We start from the raw sequence: 20916 nt of genomic DNA, 5'->3' as shown, positions 1-20916 counted from the left end.
AAACTAAGCACACACACACAAAACAAAAACAAAAACCTGTCTACTGAGCACCTATCATGTACCAAGCATCCTGTCAGGTCCATTACATATATATTACCTCATTTAATCCAAGGAAATCTTTGTAAATGATGTTTTTAAAGATGAGACCATTGTGACTCGAGAACTTAAATAACCTCCTGGGGTCACTCAATGGGCTAATGGAACACTAAGGATTAGTGGAAGGCCAAGGTTTTATTCCATTGTGGTCCGCTTAACTCACACAGATAATGATGAAAATATCTCTACAATTCCAGCTCTTTGGTCATGCTGAGGGGTAAACTATATACCATTACTTGCATATTTTCTGGTTACAAGGCTAAGGCGAGAGCTCAGAAATGCCACAGTATGCATCAGATCATTCTCTAACAGCGTCTGTGTGACAGGATGTGTCAAAAACACATCCTCTATTTGGTGGTTTGTGGTGGTTAAAGTATGTGGGGTATGGGTCTAGTTTTGACTTCAGCAGTAGCCAGCTGTGTGATAGTTGGTAATTTACCTCTCTAAAAATCTCTCTAGTCACTTCTAAACTGACAGTAAATAATAGTACCCACCTCACTGGATGGATAAAAATATTTAAATGAGATAGTAAGTGTAAAGAGTCTAGTCTCTATTATATGCTCAGTTCATGTTCAGCAACTAGACGTATTAAAAACTGGTTTCCAGGGGCGCCTGGGTGGCTCAGTTGGTTAAGTGACCAACTTCAGCTCAGGTCATGATCTCGCAGTTTGTGAGTTCGAGCCCCGCGTCGGGCTCTGTGCTGACAGCTCAGAGCCTGGAGCCTACTTCAGATTCTGTGTTTCCCCCTCTCTCTACCCCTCCCCTGCTCACGCTCTCTGTCTCTCTGTCTCTCAATAATAAATAAACATTAAAAAAAATTAAAAAAAAAAACTGGTTTCCATGAGCCACAAGTAGCATTGGTGAAAATGAGATTACAAAGGCTTTCAAACGTTGTTCCCTTGATTATTAAAAAATGATTACAAACATTTCCTTGTTGCTTAGCATCAGAGATCTATAAGAAGCTTGTTCCTAAAAACAAAGGGCATAAAAACAATCTTCAAAAGATAATACAATAAAAACATGAAAACATTTAAGCCTAACTAGTAATCAAAGAAGTGCACAATAACACCAGCATACCATTTTTTATTGAGTCAATCACCCTCAAAAAGATACCACTTGGGGCGCCTGGGTGGCTCAGTCAGTTAAATGTCTGACTCTTGGTTTCCACTCAGGTCCTGATCTCACGGTTTGTGAGTTTCAGCCCTGCATTGAGCTGTAGGCTGACAGTGCAGAATCTGCTTGCCTCTCTCTGTCCTTCCCCTGCTCATGCTCCCTCTCTCTCTCTCTCTCAAAATGAATAAACTTAAAAAAAAAATAAAAGGAAAGATACCACTAAATGATTTAAAAAGTAAAGAGAGTAATTTTAGGGATACCTGGGTGGCACAGTCCATTAAGCGTCCAATTTCAGCTCAGGTCATGATTTCATAGTTCGTGAGTTTGAGCCCTACGTTGGGCTCTGTGCTGACAGCTCAGAGCCTGGAGCCCGCTTCAGATTCTGTGTCTCCCTCTCTCTGCCCCTTCCCCACTTGCACTCTGTCTCTCTCTCTCCCTCTCTCTCTCTCTCTCTCTCTCAAAAATAAATAAACATTAAAAAAATTAAAGTAAAAAGAAAGTAAATTTATATATTGCTGATAAAAGAAAACATTTTGGAACACCAATTAAATAACAATTTTCAGAAATATAAAAAAATAATTTTAATTTTAAAACATCAATTCTACTTCTGAGAATTCCCACTAAGAAAAATATCAAAAAATAGAAAATCACATTGGATACAATTTTAAAACAGTATTATTTTTTAAAGTTTATTATTTTGAGAGAGAGGGAGAGCATGCGCAGGTGCACACGTGGGGAAGGGGCAGAGACAGAGGGAGGGAGGGAATCCCAGCAGGCTCTGTTGGGCTCCATGCTAACAGAGCCCAACCCTGGGCTGGAGCTCACAAACTTAGAGATCACGACCTGAGGCAAAATCAAGAGTTGGACGCTTACCCGACTGAGCCACCCAGGTGCCCCTCTAACAGTATTATTTAATTAAGTAAAAAGTGGGATGGGCTTAATTACCTACCAAAAAACTGTTTGCAATAGCCATGGTGCCATCTCTTCTTAGCATATTAAGTACCAGTGAAAATTAAGGTGATGAAGACAATACGGCATCGTAGTAAGGCTTAGAAAAAGGGGAAGTGTGGTATAAATTGTGTAGACTCGTTAAAGCTAAATGAGAAACAGATGCCCAGGAAAAAAAAATGATTTCAAGAAAATTGAAAATGTTCATAGTTGTGTTAAGATGGCAGAATTTGAGATCATTATACTCTTTTTAAGAATTATAATTTCAGGGGCCCTGGGGTGGTTCAGTTGGTTAAGCAGCCAACTTTGGCTCAGGTCATGATCTCATGGCTCGTGGGTTCGTGCCCCATGTCCGGCTCTGTCCTGATCACTCAGAGCTTGGAGCCTGCTTCAGTTTCTGTGTCTTCCTCTCTCTCTGCCCCTCCCTGGCTTGCACTCTGTCTCTCTCTCTCTCTGTCAAAAATAAACATTTAAAAAAATTAAAATTATAATTGCAATATTAATTGCATATTAGAAAAAATAATTTTATTAAACCAGTGTGAGTGATGCAGTAGAATGGTGACTGTTCTCATTATTACATAATATTAGCAACTCTTACAACTAATTCAATTATCTGAGTTCAGAACCTGATTTATTACTGTTTTTCATACTAATAAAACAAACAAAAAACACAAATAATAAAATTCATCTCTTCATTGATTTTTGCTCATTATTTTTAGAATTATTTTTGATCAAATAAGTACTTTCTCAAAATGAGTCAGATATGTGATCTAGGACTAATTATATGCAAGGTATCATTGTATCAGTCTTTTGATATGTTAAAATTTATCCCAAATGATCAATATCTTTAACTTCATATGTCTATGGACATTGGTCATTTGTTTTCTCAAGGTCTAGACATAATCTCTTGCTTTTGGAAAGGTCCTTTAGAAGGGTCAGTAACAATAGGAATCTTGCTATTTTCTTGCAAAAATAATTTTTAAGTCCATTTGACATACCATTGACAGAAGTAATTTTTCTTCTTAAAGCTGTTATTATTAAATATTTAGAGTGTTTTGTTTTCAACTCAGCTCCTCTGTAAGTCACTATAGGATTTTGAATTAAATAGTGAAGGGTGGGGGTGGAAGAAGGGAGAAACAAAGCACATAGTCAGCTATTTACAGCAGATAGCCAGAGAGGACTTCACGTCACATAAACAGAGAAAGTTCTGAGCCTATGATAACAGATAATCTAATCCAGAGCAATTTAACATCTACTGTGGGTTATATGCAGTGCTGAGCACGGTAGACAGAAACAAAGATGGGTTAGAGACAGTTTCTAACAACAGGCATATGTTCTAGTAAGAAGGCGAATACATATAAACAACAGAATCCTACAGAAGTGACAGTATGCCATTTCTTTCAATTATGCTGGGCTGAAATTCTGTAAAACAACTCCTATTATAAGCAGCTTTAGAAAACTTAATGCATAGACTTTCTGTATTGTTTTATGTTTGTTCCTAAATATATAAGTAATGCTTGTGCTTATCACAGAAAATTTGGAAAAAGGGGCAGATGAACAAGATCACCCCTAGATTTCTGGGGCTAATCAGCATGAAGTTAGCCCACTATACTTTATCTTTCTCAGTGATTACAGCCAAATACTTTGGACAAAATGCCAAAACCAAACAACTACCTGAGAAACTCGGAAAATTAACAACGGCAAATAAATCGGGGGAGAAAGACCAAACTGGAGAAATGACCCTTACAACGTTGAGTTTCCTGATTATTTCCCCCTCTTTTACCTTTGTGCCCTGATCAAAGGCAGCTTCACTGTGAAACTGTGCAGTTGGTGCAGGGAGAAAATTTCAGAGAGAAACCCTAGTCGGAGGAACAGGAAAAGGAGCCCTTGTTTGCTCCAAGAGCAGCTCCAATTGTGCACAACGCCCAGTGCAAGTAGCTAAAACTCCAAAAGCAAAGCAAAACAAAACCAAAATCAAAACATAAAACCAAACAAGACAACTTTCAAGCCAGAGGAATAGGAAAAGGGAAGCCTGGGAGTCAGAGAATATGTGGCAAGTTGCAGAGAGGAGAGAAGGGAAGGTGGGGGAGGCTCCAAGTGTGCCTATGAGTTGACACAAGTCCTGGCTTCGCTGGAGCTGTGCATCTGTAGGAAACACTAAAAGCAACATGGCAAAGGCTTTGAAAGTTCAGCTGACATTGGAACTCCATCCATGGAAGGGAAGCTAGAACTTCAGGTTTGAACTCAACTAGGTAAACGGCCTTCTGAAACCACCACCACCACCGATCAATATTCTCTAGTGGATTGTTACAGGACTCCATGCCTCATGTCTCACAATGTAATATTCAAAATATCCATGATACAATCCCGAAATATTCACTATGCAAAGAGACAGGACACCATGAGAATCCTCAAGGGAAAATAATCAAAAGATCAACAGAGGGAAACTCTGAGATGAACCAGAGGTTGGACTTGAAAGCGATTATAACCAACCTTCCTTCCTTTCTTCTTCCCCTCCACCCTTTCTTCCTTCTTTCCTTTCCTCTGCTTAATTTTGTTCTACATTTCTTATCTTCCTAAGGTGGACACTTAGATTTTTGGTTTTAGACCTTTTTCTTTTGTAATAGAAACATATATTGTTTTCCCTATTTCCGTTGAATTCCACATAGTTGATTTGCTGTTTTTGAGACATGGAACAAGCCCAAAGTGAAAAACATTATGCAAGGGGGCACTTTCTGTTGGATGTTATCATTACACTGCTTTTTCCCCCCCTTTTTTACATTTATTATTTTTTTTTTTTTAAGAGAGAGAGAGAGAGACAGAGACGGAGCACAAGTGGGGGAGGGGCAGAGAGAGAAAAGGAGACAACAGAATCTGAAGCAGGCTCCAGGTTCTGGGCTGTCAGCACAGAGCCCCCCTCGGGGCTCGAACTCATAAACCGTGAGATCATGACCTGAGCCGAAGTGGGACGCTTAACTGACTGAGCCACCAAGGCGCCCCCAAACTGATTTCTCTTACAAAGCGGAACCAGAATGTGGTCCCATAGACAAACAGGACTTAAAACAGAGGACTCATGCTCCAAAAAGTGTCAAAGAGCTGCCTGAATTACCTGCCAATATTGGTCAGTCAGCATGAGGCCCTTCCAACCAATCAGGATGGAGTATTTTCTTTCCTCCCTTTCCCTCATTAACATATTAGACCAGAGTGGGAACCTGGGCTGGGACTTTCTCTACATAAGCAGAGCTCCCTTTTGAGGGTTTGAGTAACTACTCTGTTAGCACTGTGTCTGCCTTCAGCTAGACCTGTAGTCTAGATCTAACACTTTGCCTGTGCCTTTGACCTTTGGCACTCCTTTCATGGTGTGGGGCCCAAGAACCCCACTCTCCTGTAAAGTTTTCGCTCTCATTTGGTTCAAATGAATTTCTAACTTCTTTTGTGATTTCTTCTTCGACCCCTAGCTTGTGTAGAGGTGACTTGTTTAATTTATGTATCTTTGGGGCTTTCCTAGATGTATTGTATTCATTTGTAATTTCATTATCTTGCAGTCAGAGAACAATTCCTTTAGCCTATAGAACTTCCTTTAACACTTTTTTTTTTTTCTTTTATAGAGGAGATCAGCTGGAGATGAATTTCCTCATGGTGAGTTTATCTGAAAATATCCACCCTTTATTTTTTAAGGAAATTTTTCTGGAAAAAAAATTCTTCAGCACTTTGAATATGTTTCTGGACTCCTTTTACTATGGTAAAAAGCCAGCTACTAATTGTATCATTTTTCTTGTATATATTTTGTGTTCTTTCTCTCCAGGTGCTTTCAAGATTTTGTTTTTCTTTATTTTTTCAGCAGTTTGATTCAGTGTGGTTTTCTTTATATTTATCCTTTATGTATATGTGTAGTATTTGTTTTGGTTTGTTGATCTGAAAGTTAAGATTGTCTACCAGTCTGTGAAGTGCTTAGGCATAATTTCTTAAAATATTTTCCCATACCTGTCTCTCTCTCCCCTCTCCTTCTGGAACTTTACTTACTTGTGTGTTAGGCTGCTTGGTATTATCCCAGGGGTTATTTTACTATTATTTTTCTATTTATTTTTTTAGTACTTTCTCTCTCTCTCTCTCTCTCTATGTTCTTGGGACTGAGCAATTTCTTTTCATCTTCTTATACATCTCACCAGTTATTTCTTCTGCCACTTTCAATCTGATGTTGATCCCTCCCATCTAGTGAATTTTTTTTAATGTTTATTTATTTATTTTGAGAAAGAAAGAGAGGGTGGAAGGGGAGAGGGAGAGAGAGAGAGAGAGAGAGAGAGAATCCAAAACAGGCTCTGTTGTCAGCACAGAGCCCAATGGGGAGCTCGAACCTACAAACTGAGATCATGACCTGATCCAAAATTAAGAGTCAACTGACTGACTCACTCAGGCTCCCCAGTCCCATCTAGAATTTTTCGTTTCAATGTTTATAGTCTAGAATTTCTATTTTTATATATTTTCCACTTCTCTGTTGAGATATCTTTTCCATTCACTCTTTTAGACCTTTTTTTCCCTTTAATTCTTTTAAAATATTTTTTCTTAATTTTTGAACACATAATAGCTGCTCTGAAGTAGCTGTCTAACAGAGCCATCATCTGGCCAACGGAAAGTAAGGTCCCACTTGCCTTGTGTTATGTATTTTTTTCAGATTATCGATGACACTTTCCTCTTTCTTTGTGTATTTAATAATGTTTGGTGAAAAGTGGACATTGTAGATAATAAGTTGTAGCAACTCTGGACTCTATTGTCTTCTTCTGGGAATTTGTTGTCACAGCAGTCGGTTAATTTTCTTGGATTCAAACTGTTACTTCGTTCTTTCCATTGGAAATGAAGCAGCTGATAATCCTTCTTATTCCTCATAGCAAACAGCTGCTGCTTTTTTCTTTCTTTTTTTTTTTTTTTTTTTTTTTTTTCTTTAAGCCTAATTCCCTGAAGGTTTTCACTGGGATGGCATAGTGATAAGCTGCCGACTCAGGCAAAACATATTTCACATTTTTAGACTCACCTATCATGGCTACTCTGCTTCTGAAGACTCCGATATTTTGCCAGCATCAGACTCTTTTCTTTGATGTTTCAAATCAGTAAGCCTGACTGGCAGGTGAGTCGGGGAATGAGTTGGTTAAGAAAGCAGCAAACTCACAGATCTCACCTGATAAATCTGTCTTTCACACTTTATTTCTATTTGGCCTCTCCCTGCTTTCTTTGCCAGATACCCAGGGCTCTGCCTTGCACATTTATAGTTTAGTGGGTGGTGAGGGACCTCTGCAGAATTTAATGTGCAAATATTGGGTCTTCGCACTTGTGCATTTCTCTCACAGATTTGCCTTTTACATTCTTAGCTGTGACTCTAATGCTGAGCACTTTTCTCTGCATTCCTGAGCTGGATAGGCTAATGTTTTCTCTATAGATGCTCTTTGGAGCATATTCAGGCATTTCTTAACCTGAATGACAAGTTTTTGAGATGACAATTTCCCTTGTCTTTTGCTTGCACTTACGTAGTTTCTTAGTACCTTTAAATAATTGTGGTTTGGGGGGCCCCTGGTGGCTCAGTCAGTTAAGCATCTGACTTCAGCTCAGATCATGATCTCCTGGTCTTGGGTTCGAGACCCTCATCAGGTTCTTTGCTGACAGCTCAGAGCCTGGAGCCTGCTTCAGTTTCTGTGTCTCACTTTCTGTCTGCCCCAACCCCCGTTACGTGCTCTCTCTCTCTCTCTCAAAAATAGTTAAACATTAAAAGAAAGAGTTGTGGTTTTATTTTAATGTTAATTTAATTTTCAGAAAGGGAGAGCAAATGCACACTAGTGGGGAGGGGAAGAGAGAGAGAGGGAGACAGAGAATCCAAAGCAGGCTCCAGGCTCTGAGCTGTCAGCACAGAGCCTGACATGGGGCTCAAACTCGTGAACTGTGAGATCATGACTGGAGCTGACGCCAGACACTTAACTCACTGAGTCACTCAGGTGCCCCAAATGTTTGTTCGTTCGTTTGTTTGTTTGTTTAATGAATCTTTGGGAAGATTCATATGACATCATTTGCCACCATTTCAGAAATCTGTCCATGCCCATCCCAGTCCATTGATCTGCACTTCCTTTGTGGGCAGGTTTCCCTGGCCGCCCTTGCCTTTCTCTACCATAATGGTATTGAAGCTGGAAGTCCAATCATTAAAAAAAAAAAAAAAAAAAAAAAACACCATCAAATAAATCTTGAAAAGACCATCTCTCTAGAAGTCAGTAGGTACAGGTTCTAGTTTCACTTAACTTGGGCAGGTGGCTTGACTCTGCTGCGCATTGTCACTTTTTCCTTGGACGCTTAAGGAATTGAATGAGATGCACAGTACCTCTGCCAGTAAAGTTCTGTTTCCCCTCTGTGGTCAAAAAGTAAATAAGACCTCTACTAATTTATAGGCATAGTGATTGTGTAAACTATTTTCCTTCTGTTTACATTTTCCCAGAAAATAAGCCACTGGTCAAATGGAATGTTCTTGATGGTTAAGTGAAACATTTTATCTATTGTCTCTGTGGCTTTCTAAATCCTGTTTCAATTTCAATACCAAAATAGTCCATAGGCATTACTCTCAGGGTGAATTTTGCAACATTTTCTAATTTCCCTACCAGAGTGGTCTTCCGTTTTCTTCTTCCTGTTTGCTGTCACTTTTCTCCCTTTCTTAGTATATCTGCTGTCACTCAAGTCTAACTTCCAATTCCTTTTCAGGATTTTTATATCCGGTTGCCTGGTTGTCTTGGCCCAGAGTGTTTTCACTCTCTGCAATTCAAAAGAGGGATGCTGAGCTGTATTTTCTCTTCTGAATGACAAAGTCAACAAAATAAGAAACGTGTCAATAAGATGTCAGATGTTAGCAAGAGATTGCAAATAACAAGGTGAACAAAGGATAGGAAGAGTTCTTCCCCCAAAGTCTCCTACAAATAGGAGTTTTAGTTACCTTTATTTATCTTTTATTTTTGTTTGTCTTGTTAAGTCTGCTATGCTTACTGCATTCATTATATTCTCATTCAGTTACTTATTTATCAAATATTTTTAAAATTACTACCATATGCCATTGAGCAGGGAACAAAACAGTCTCCCCTGTTCATTGTTGCCACCCAAAGCCGTAGGATGATGAAAAGCTGTACTTGGAGTTGACAGTGGCCATCACATTCAGAGTCTCGGTAAGCTACCGCACAGAGAGCAGGACTAGGTAATTCAAGTGTCAGCATCTTTTAAAGGTGACGGTATGGGAGATGAAGCAGGAAAGTAAAGATCAGAGAATGTCAAATAATTTGTTCTTCTATTTTTCCCACTGAATTAACCGAATTATTTCTAATGAAATTGTTATAAGCCTATTACATTATGAAAGAAATACTTCTCAGTGTGACGGTTCAAACAAGAGTTAAGTCTGAGGTCACCTTTCACCCTTATGTTAAGAAACCAATTGTTTTGATGTGTTATCAGGAAGTCAACACCATAATGCATTTTCTTGTCATTTATGAAGTACACAACCAGAATATATTAATCCAATTAATATAAAATTGACATACCGAGTCTCTTAGAACTTGCTCACCTGAGTTTATTTGTTATAGACAGTGAAATTAATACACATGAAGTTTTCACATATACAGTTACATTGTGTGTGAATCTGTGATCAACTCATTAAAGAACTGAGAACATTTATTTAGACAGATTACTCTGTCTCACAAAGTAAATGATGTCTTTCAAATCAGCTTGTTGGAAAAAATCTTACCAGTTGGTTTCCTGTTAGCACTTGTTCTAGAACACTTTGATTTTTGGAGATGCCCTATTTCTGAAGCTAGATTTAAAAACAAAATAAAAGCTACGTCTCACATACAAAATTTTATAGAAATTACTTAAATCCTCAGATATTATAAGCAGGTATTGTAGTTCGATTTAATACGAAATATGAGAATGTTGGAGTTTATTTATTTATGTTTATTTGTTTATTTTGAAACAGAGAGAGAGAGAGTGATCTGGGGAGGGGCAGAGAGAGGGGCAGACAGAGGATCTGAAGCAGGCTCTGTGTTGGCAGCAGAGAGCCCGATGTGGGCTTGAACTCACTAACCGTGAGACCATTCCCTGAGCCAAAGTCAGACGCTTAACCGACAGCCATCGAGTTACCCCAAGAATGTTAGAATTTTGTTAAAGGATGGCTTTTCTATTTGATAGTTATGAGTATCAGGCTGAAAGCTCAGCAGAATCCAAGACTGTCTTTCAAAATTCCTATCATCCAATCCTTTTTTTTTTTTTTTTTTCTAATGGTGGGGATAAAAAGAAAGAGATAAGAATTTCAATACAGCAAAGTGGGAAATAAGGAAAAGAGATGTATTTTTTAGTGAGAAAGTGTAGCTGTTCTTTTAAAACATATAACTGATATGTAGTCTACACTTATATAGTGTATATATTTCAGCCAAGTCACCTTTTATTTTTTTGATCTTTACTCTTACCAATAATAAGTAGTGTGCTAAAGTATATTGATACCCACTATATTGACATTAAATAGATCTGATGACTATATTGTTACAGCTTGAGGCTATTTCACTGCCTCTGTAAGTATAAATATCTCAGTAAAGTGCTTTCATGGAATTGTTTATTTCAAAAATATATGCTGTACTTTCAATACTTACATTCTGACCTCTTCTGAACAATGATACAAATTCTCTCTGTTAAAGGCGACAGAACAGGTGTGTGCATTTGCCCCCTCTGCCCCTCAAGATTTTGCTGAAAGAAAGGAAGAAAGGAAGAAAGATGTGTGAATAAACATAAACTCATAATAGAAAAAAGAATTGTGAGGGTGCCTGGGTAGGTCAGTCAGTTGAACGTCCGACTCTGCATTTCAGCTCAGATCATGATCCCAGGGTCTCGGGATTTAGCCCTACCTGGGGCTCCAGCCTGAGCCTGGAGCGTGCTTGGGATTCTCTCTCTCTCTTCCCCTCCCCCACTTGTGTGCTCACTCTCTCTCCCTAAAAGAGAAAGAGAGAAAAAAAAGAAGTGTGGAGGTTAGGGTCGGGAGAAGTCATCATTTATGAGAAATTTCACTTTGTTTCTGCACATCAGAAAGACGATGGGAAATCACAGAGAGCAGAAGCTAACTGGACAATGAAACCCTGAGGTCCAGAGTGAATTTTATCCCTGTGAAAAACTGAAGACCCACGGTAAAGAAATTGAGGAAAGTCGCAGAGGAAAGCTCAACTCCCAGCAGGTGTCGCTGTGTCATTTGGCCAGGACTGAGTCAGGAAGAAGAATGACACAGCAAGTCAGTCTGCTGGACCCCACCCCCACGCTGGGTTGCCTAATGTGACTGGTCAGCATTTCCTCTCCTGGAGGGTCCATGTAACAGAATGGTTTTACTTACACAAACCCACTCTGCTTACTAAATTATTTTAAGGAAATAGCTCTTTGACAAATTACTTCTATGGTTATTCAATTAAAAACAACTTCCCACTGTAGAGGTCACTTCGAGTAATACATATCTTTCTAGGAAATTAATTACTATGTTTGTTTTCATGGAGTTTGATCAAGTGGTACATTTTGATGATTTTAATTTTTTCCAATATCTGTGATTATTTCCCCATATTTATTTTTCATTTTCTCATTTCTTTTTCTTCTTTCCTTTGGATTAAGTAAAAGTTATAACTTTTTCTAAAGTTATTTTTTTTAACGTTTATTTATTTTTGAGACAGAGAGAGACAGAGCATGAACGGGGGAGGGGCAGAGAGAGAGGGAGACACAGAATCTGAAACAGGCTCCAGGCTCTGAGCTGTCAGCCCAGAGCCCGACGCGGGGCTCGAACTCACGGACCGTGATATCGTGACCTGAGCCGAAGTCGGACGCCCAACCGACTGAGCCACCCAGGCGCCCCTATAACTTTTTCAATTAAAGAGCTATTTAACTTAGTTATTACTTCAAGTCCTTTTTCATTTTCTTCATTAATTTCTGTCTTTATTAAATTCTCTTATTTTTTTAATTATATCGAATTTGGCAATTTTCCAGTTTCTTGCATTTCTACAAGTTTATTTTTATTTTTTCATCTTGGCCTATGTATGTATTTAAAACTATGAAACTTCCTCTGAGTGCAGCTTTAGACAGTATACCATAGTAATAAGTGACCTTTTCTCAACCAAATATTTGATTAAAAGTTTGATATTCTAAGAAAAAGTTTGATATTCTAAGAACTTGAGAGATGAAAAAAAATTCAATTTTTTTTATCCACTTGATATTTCATAGTTAAAGGAGGTAAGTCAAAACCTTTCTACTATGTTTTGTTTTTGTGTTTATTTTCCTTTATAAATTTTGATGCTAAATCCTGCATTGATCAGTGGAAAATAAAATGAGTAACATATAAAATTCTTTTGTATTATTAAAATAATTATTGCTAATCTTAATAATTATACCCAACATTTATAGTATTATATCATTTCCAAGTACAAGGTATTGTTCCAAGCTCAATGTATTCATTAATTCAATCATTTTCATTTTACAGATGAGAAGTGAGAAAACAGAGTCTTAGTTTATATAAATTATGCTGATCAAATTAGAAAATGTAGACGCTAATCCAGTTCCCTGAATCCAGAGCTAAAGCTTGTACCTCACAATTATGCATGGGGAAAGAGCATAGAAACAAGAGTCAGTCTGCTTAGTATTCTAGACCAGTCTCTGCTACAGTAATATCTGGTATACGTTGATCATGTTCTATGGTACTCAACTGGGGTTGTACTAAATGTGTTCAAATTCTACTAAGTTAGCATACATGTTATCCTTGATTTGCTATTCCAGGAGTGAAGATTAATTTATGCACTCCAAATGTTGCTGGTGGTCAGTGGCATTATCTGTAATATGGCTAGCTTGACTAAGGGTACATTCCAGAGTCATAAACTAGAGAAAGGTAAGTGGCCTTATTATACTGATCTTATTAAAACTCTACTGTAACCAATTGCATTAAGTAGTAGTGACCTAAGATCCTATTCAGGTGTAGAACCAATGCTGAATCTCAGAAGTCCTAGGAGTTAGCTGATGTCAGCATTGTCTAAAAATTGTATAAAATATGACAACTTCAATGGGCATGAGCTCTGAGTTTAATTAATACCAACTATTGGGCCAACTTTAGTCATATGTTAGGTACAATTTGGAATAAAAAAAACCCATTTTTGTTTACTTAAGCAAAAAGAAAAGAAAATATAGCCCCTTCCCTTAAAGAAAGCAAAGATGAAATAAGAATGTTGAAATGGTATTAGTAGCTCATAATGTACAGTACCCCCCCTGCTTTATGTGCAGTTTCAGTTACCTGTGTCAATGGTGGTCCAGAAGAGGATGATCCTCCCTCAGATGTATTGTCAGAATGTTAATAGTAGCCTAATGCTGCTATGACAATGCCTGTGTCATTGGCCTCACTCCATTTTATCACATAGGCACTTTATCATCTCACATCATGACAAGAAGGGTGAGTACAGTACAATATGATATTTTGAGAGAGACCACATTCACATAACTTTAGTGATAGTACATTATTATAATTATTTTCTTAGTTATTTTTAATCTCTTACTGTGCCTAATTTATAAATTAAACTTTATCATAGGTATACATAGAAAAAAACCATACTATGCAGGGTTCGGTACTATCCATGATTTCAGGCATCAACTGAAGGTCTTAGAATATATCCTCCTTGGATAAGGGAGGACTATTGTATTGAAGAAAAAGACATATAACTAGAGTTAATAAAGGACAGCGATTAGGAGTTCTCAGTGTCTAGTTGGCTAGAAACAAAGAGTTGCCCCTTTGGGATGATGGTGGAAGAATCTGCTCCCAAGACCATCTTCTATGTTGCTCAAGGTTCAAGATTAGGGCATATGGAATCCAATAATTCAAGGTTGGCTAATGGATCTACCTCCTGGTCAGGAGAGAGGATATCTTGTTCTACGGTCTCAGCAGAATAATTTCCAATGATGGAGAGATGGCTCTACAAAAGCTGAGATACTGTTTTAGCAGAGGAAGCAATGCTGGGCAAAAGATTATGACAGATAACCGGTAACTACTGTACTCACTGCATTTTTTTCTTTGTTGTGCTCTAAAGAGTAAGTCCACTGGACTCAGTATAATGTCATGCATCAGAGCATTATCCTCTTCAGTTTGGCTGTCTGTTTCTGAAAAGTCAAAACAATGGCAAGATTGAAGTTTATTTCCTTCTCACATAAGAGAGGTAGTTGTCCAGGGCCATTCCACCATTAACTGGCTACCCTCTTTAGAATCACATTTAAGATGACTTCTGTAGCATCATCCATCAAATTTTATCTTCAGGCAGGAGGAAGGGAGAAGGCAAAATAACATATCTCTCTGCTGAGTCAACTCTTGAAAAACAGTCAGAAAATATAGCCCCTTCTCCTCAGAAGTTCCCCATCACTTTAAGTTACAACCCATTCTCCAGAATTTTGTCACCTAACCATAAAGGCAGCTCGCTAGAAATGTGGCCCATTCCATGTGTGCATTGTAGTGTCAGATATAATTGGGGTTCTAAACTAAGGAAGGAGAGAATGAATGCTGTATAGTATATTTACAAATTTCTTAGTCTCCATAGTGCAGGATCAATTCAGGGCAACTATAACAAACTGAAAGTTTTAAACAACTCAATTTTTAGCAATCAATGGAGTCATTATGTCTAAGATTTTAAAGTTCTCTCTTTCCTTCTTGCCAATCATTTGTACTTTTTTTCTTAATTGGCTGCTATTTTCAATCAAGTACAATTGCCCCAAAGTAAAGTTAGAGTCACATTCCACTGATTAGAGTTGTCTTCTAATGATTAATGAGCCAGTCTGAAATTCACACTGTGCTTATTTAGAACATGATAGCATCATTCAGTAATGAACTTTCAAGAGATTATTTATTTCCCGTTGCCATATTTCTAATCAAGTACTCATATGCATAATGAATGCTTCAAAAAAGTCTGCTGCTTTTTACCTTATTTACAAAAGAGGCATCTTAATGGCAAACCATGAGCATGTTGAGATAGATTGTCTAGTGAAATCTGACCATGAATTAAAATATTTTGGGGTTCAAAAAATAGTAAAAAAACAAAAAAAAGGTCTTTAAAATTCTAATAAAATAATTTGAACTCAGATGTGTAAGATAACCTGAGATTCATTTGGCCAATCCATAATCCAAGCCCATGAATATAATCACCAGCAGGTGATTCTCTAGCACCTTGTGGACCCCCTTTGGACATTGGAGACCACCTTTGTGTCAGTCCCCTCCATATGGCAGTAGTTGTTAGAACATTCTTTTTTTGAGCAAAACTGCAAAATTACTTTCTCCATCATCATCTTTACCTTTTCTATTTTTCTACTGTGCTCGTTGCTTATGTGCTAGGTATTTCAACAAAGTAAGCTACCGTCAATACTAACAGCCATATTAGAACAAAGTTGAATTTCAAGATCACAAAAGCTGTGAAAAGATCACCAGTGAACCACAGAAGTGAGGGAAACATCCATGCAGATATCTCACTCTCTGCCCAGAGTTCAAGGCAGAGCAAGCCAAGTGAAAAAGGCCATTGGGGTAGGACATGAGTTTGGTGGGTGTGTTCTAGGAATAACACGACTAGTGTAGGCAGGGCAAAGGGAATGAGGGGAATTTGGCAGGTGGTTAAGATAGATAGTAAGTGGGGCTGTGTGGGAATTACGAAGTGTTTGGAATATTTTACGCAAAGGAGTGACATAGTCTTTCTCAGTTGTAAAAGAATCACTCTGATATGTGGAAAATGGATTACAAGGCAAGGGAGAGGTGGAGAGACCACTTAGGAAGCTGCTGCAATAGTCAAGCAGAGATAGAGGCTTATACTAAAAGAGTGACCGTGTTCGTGCTCGGATTCTACTTGTGTTTGTAGGAAGAGCCTACATGATGTACTCACGCATTGGGTGCACAACAGGGAGTGAGGTATATTGAGTCAGATGATTTTAATTTGAGCACCTGGAAGAATGACTGTACCGCTTGCTGAAGCGAGGTGTCTTGGGAGAGAAGCACACTTATGCAGGGAAAGTCAAATGGTTGATTTTTATTTTAATATGCCATTTAGGCATCCAAGTGAGGAACCTGAGGAGGAATATATAGAATATGGATAAACAGGAGTTGAAATTTAGCTGAACGGCATTAGTCCAGTGCCTTTCAGAGTTGTTTGATTTGTAGAGTGTATCTGTGTGGTTTCCCCCTTAATGCTTCGAGAGGGTTGGTGCTTGATGATGACCTATATTCTTTTCAGGTTTCAATTTCAGTATTAATGATATCATGGTCAGAATGCCAATGGTATACTGGAAGACTTTTTTTTTTTTTTTTTTTTTTAATTTGTAGCACTTGCTGTTGTGTCCCCACCACCTTCAGGAGGGAGGTAGTCATTTCTGCACTGCTTCGGAGCGTTGGGTGGTTAGAACTCACAGTTGCATCATACTTGGGGAACTGCTCTTCCTTTGAAGGAGGCTGCCTTGCACATCCTCTCCCCTGTGGGCAGCTCACATCCGGTGGGCTGGTCAGTGAAGGAAGGGTAATAAGGCCTGGATCCTTTGCCTCAAGCTGAGAAAATTTGCACACGTGCATCACATTACTCCTAGCAGTATTCCTGAGGGCATTCCCTAATAAACCTGACACCCAAATATCCATCTCCGAATCTGTTTTTTATGAAGCCCACCTTAAGCCACAAGTGTCTCACCAAAGTGAATATTCATAAATAAAGATTTAATTTTTTTAAAGTAATAGACCTACTATGATCCAATGGAATTTGGTGTTATTTACATAACTTATTGTAACTCTCCAACAACACTAGTTAAAGAAGAGCATTCAATTAATTAATTCAATTAATTAGAATTTTTTCAGCTACTGTTCATCTAGGTAGAATCAGAGTCTAATGTCAAATACATATTTCATTTGCCTTGCATTCCATTTTAAAGTTAAATTTTAGATTACACCATAGAGCATGTTTTAGGACATTCTAATAGCAATTATATTTAACAAAAACAGGAAAAAAAATGGAACTGAATAAGACTTAAATTGCAAAAATACCTCAGAACAACATGGTATGTTCATTATTTTTGTAATTCAAAAACTTCACAAAAGACCGGGATCTAACTCTCAAAGCTTTTGTGCAGATTATCATCTGTCAATCAAATGCTTGAACACGTTGCTTTTCATCATTTCAAAAAGTTGACATTTCTGTGATTAAGATCATCCCCTCACTTAAAAATCTCTCCCCCTAACTTCCTGTGTTTTTCAGTATTATTTATTTTAAACACTAATAAATGGTCTCTTTTATTTATTTGCTTTAAACCAGTTAACTGTAAGAATCAGAAAGAATGTTTCTTTTTAAATCTTGAAGCAGAAAAGCCAGTTTAATACTTCTATTTGTTGAGTAAAATTTTTTAGCTTTTAGTGTATATTTATTGATTTAAAAAAGTTTTGAAATACAGGAGGAAAGCATGATGAAAAATGAGAGATATACTAGAAAACTCATTACTTAATTGCTTTTCAAGAATCATATCTATGAATTCAGAAGCATCTGTTTAACAGCCACCTTGGAATCGCCAACCCATATCTCTTCTGTTCCTTTAGAATTTCAACCTTAAAGTTCTTTTTGCTGATAGAGTAAAATTATATCTTAAAAGAATATAAAGGCACTGTTATTTAGATGATTTTAAGGTGAGTTAAAAACTAAGGCAAAATATTGTAATTTTAAATTATATTTCGTAAAGAAAGTGAGCAATTGAGGTGATTTTTAATATTTTGGAGATAAATTTCAAGTTTAATCTGCCTGGCTGAAAGTCTCCTGTGGAATTATTTTCCCTTGTAACAAATCTGACTAAGGAGATTATAATAGATTAAAAGCAATTTAATGCACGTATGATGTCATATCTCTCCTAACTGTTCTTACAAATGATTCCTTATTGCATCAGCTCAATTGTTTTTTTTTTTTCATTTTCTTGATTCTAATTTTAAAATAGGAAAATTTTATTGGTTCCTTTAACTCTTCTATATGGTGGTCTAGAATGGCTCTAAATGCCTCCCTCAAAAGCCATTCAGCAAGTAGGAGCTGAATTAAATTTTTGCTTGTGTGGTTCCAAAAAGGAGAACGGAGAGCCATATGTGAACATGACAGATGGGCTTATCTCAGCATAGTGGTGGGAAGAACTTTCAAACCATTACAACTGTGCAAAATTCAAATGAGCAGTGAATTACCATCCTCTGCTATGCTTAGATATCACTCATTGGTCAGAAGCCTTGCAGAGACGACTACGGCATTGGACAATAAAGGTGATGTCTCATTCTCATTCTGGAATGGAATTGATGGCTTGTTTGTATATACCCTTCCCCTCGAGTCAGGACTGTTTTATATTGGAAGATATTCCTGTTGAATCAAAGCCATTTTGTCCAATTTTATCCCTCTCAGTGCTAGAAAAATTGCTCCCAGCTAGAGTCTACTGGCAAGTTTTAATTGTTTTTGAACTTGATATCACTGAGGCTGTTATGAGAGGATTAATCTTTGAGTCACTCTGAGGTGAGGCCCTGCCAGGCTGTCTCTGCGATGACCTTCCTCGGTTGCCCCAAGGGGAATGGCCATTGCAATGCTAGTCAAAATAGTTCCAGTTCGGCCATCTATGAAAGAATAATCGCCCCCAAAGATGCCAATGCCCTAATATATGGAATCTACGAGTATGTCCCCTTACTCGGCAAAAAGAGACTTTTCAGGTGTGATGTTAACTGCCTTAAGATGGGGAGGTTATCCAGGTGGGTCCAATCTAATCACGTGTCATTAAAAGCCGAGCACATTTCTCCACTACAGTCAGAGAATGTCGGGACGGAAGACAGGCTGGAGACATGTAGCGTGATAGTCTTTGAAGAAAGTGGAAGGGGGACCTGAGCCAAGAAATGTGGGGACCTCTAGAAGCTGGGAAAGGTAAGGAAATGGGTTTCTATCTAGAGCTCCTAAGGAAAGAAAGCAGCCCTGCCGATATTTTGACTTTAGCTCACTGAGACCCGTGTCAGGCTTCTGACTTACAGAGCTGGTTGTAAATTTGTGTCGTTTTAAACCCCTGCGTTTGCGGTCGTGTGTTATGGGGGCAACAGGAAAGCAGTACGGCATCCGTGGAGCTGTTGACTTTGCCTCTGCCAGCAAGAGGCCCGGGAGAAGGGCTCTTGTGTCACTATGCACAAATGTCAGTGTCTAGAGTAGCATTGTCCTGCAGAAAATGTGCAGTTGGATTGCTTCCCTGTCCTTCTGTCGTGCAGTTTTGAGGCTCTGCACACAACCAAAAGCATAAGTAACGAGAATGACTTTCTGGAATTCTGGAATGGTGACTTTGGTGTCCAAGCAAGATCTGAAAGGGCTTTTGGAACCGACTTCAAAATAGGATCTTCAGCACTGCTTCTTGTTGAGCATATACAGGGTTTTCACTGCATTTTAATTATTTTAATTAATCCTTTGCATCAAGGCCCGGAACAAATATTAGTAATGTGTTTGCTGAAAAGCCAGATGTGACAAGCAGTGGCCTGTGGGTCTGTTTCAGCCAAAAGGGCCTCAGGCACGTTTACAAAGTAAAATAAATATCCTTTCAATGCCTTCTGGCTTTCTCTTCTGAATCCCTCAGTGCTTCTGGGCTATCTCACAGCTCGGTGTAGGCCTGCCATTGCAGAGCCGATGCTACTCTAAATTCTTCTATTCTTCACTCACTTTCTTCTTTTCCCTAAGATCAACACAGCTAGGACCTTGAAGTGCTTATCTTTTGCAGGTAGGAAACCAACAGATGAAAGTAATTCACTCTCAGGGTAAAGGTCTCAAGCAGTGCTACGTGAGGTTTGATGAATTCAGTTCAGCTGCGATTAATGGACTAAGCAAGGGAAATAATTTTGAGCCAGAGTACTTCGAAAGGGACGTGTGCATGGCAGGCTGTTAGCTCCACTATGAAATCTTCATGCCTGCACTGAGCATCTGCTGAGGTTCACATGGTGGCACCGAGGTGAAAGTTCACAGACCCTGGAGGCAGACAAAGCCGATCCTCAGGTTTTGCCATTTTGTTGCTTCACTCGAGGAACAAGGATAATGACGATGACCAGCCCTTAGGTTTATTGTGAGGTCTGCGTGAAGTCACATCCGTTCAACTGCTCAGCACAGCGCCTGGAATCAAGACTCAATACACCTTATCTGTCATTGATTGCAGAAATGCAGCCGTTCACTTTATTTGTGTTTTCTTAAGCTCAGTGAGATTAATAGCATTACGTTAGTTTCAGGTGTACAATATAGTGATTGAGCAATGCTCTGCATCACTCGGTGCTCATCGTGGTAAATGCACTCTTAATCCCCTTAACCCATTTCATCCATTCCCCACACCTGCTCTCTGGTAACCGTAAGTTTGTACTCCATAGGTGAGTCTGTTTTTTGTTTTCGCTTTTTTCCCTTTGTTTTGTTTGTTCAGTACACATATATTCCTCTCGTGTTTGTTTTTATCTGATTGATTTGCTTAGCATAATACTCTGTAGCTCCATCCGTGTTGTTTCAAAGGCAAGATTCCATTCTTTTGAGTGGCTGGATAGTATCCCATTGTGTATAATATCGGTTCGTTTTAAAAGTAGTTAACTTCCACATATCTAGAACTTGGAAATTTTTATGCCCACCAACAAAACCCCATAGCCTAAATTCTTGTGTGTACATGGGTATTATTTCCTTAATGTTCTAACAGTTCAGTGAGGGGGAAAATAGG

At 38.4% G+C, this 20916-nt stretch overlaps 1 pseudogene; it reads right to left on the bottom strand.

Moving 5' to 3' along the window:
- LOC123610384 overlaps nucleotides 1-16828 on the bottom strand; it is a 32408-nt pseudogene extending 15580 nt beyond the window's left edge.
- Between the last annotated feature and the right edge of the window lie 4088 nt (nucleotides 16829-20916).

The sequence above is a fragment of the Leopardus geoffroyi genome, chromosome C2 (genome assembly GCF_018350155.1).
Source record: "Leopardus geoffroyi isolate Oge1 chromosome C2, O.geoffroyi_Oge1_pat1.0, whole genome shotgun sequence".
Lineage (NCBI taxonomy): Eukaryota > Metazoa > Chordata > Mammalia > Carnivora > Felidae > Leopardus > Leopardus geoffroyi.
This window is presented reverse-complemented; position numbering and strand designations above follow the sequence as displayed.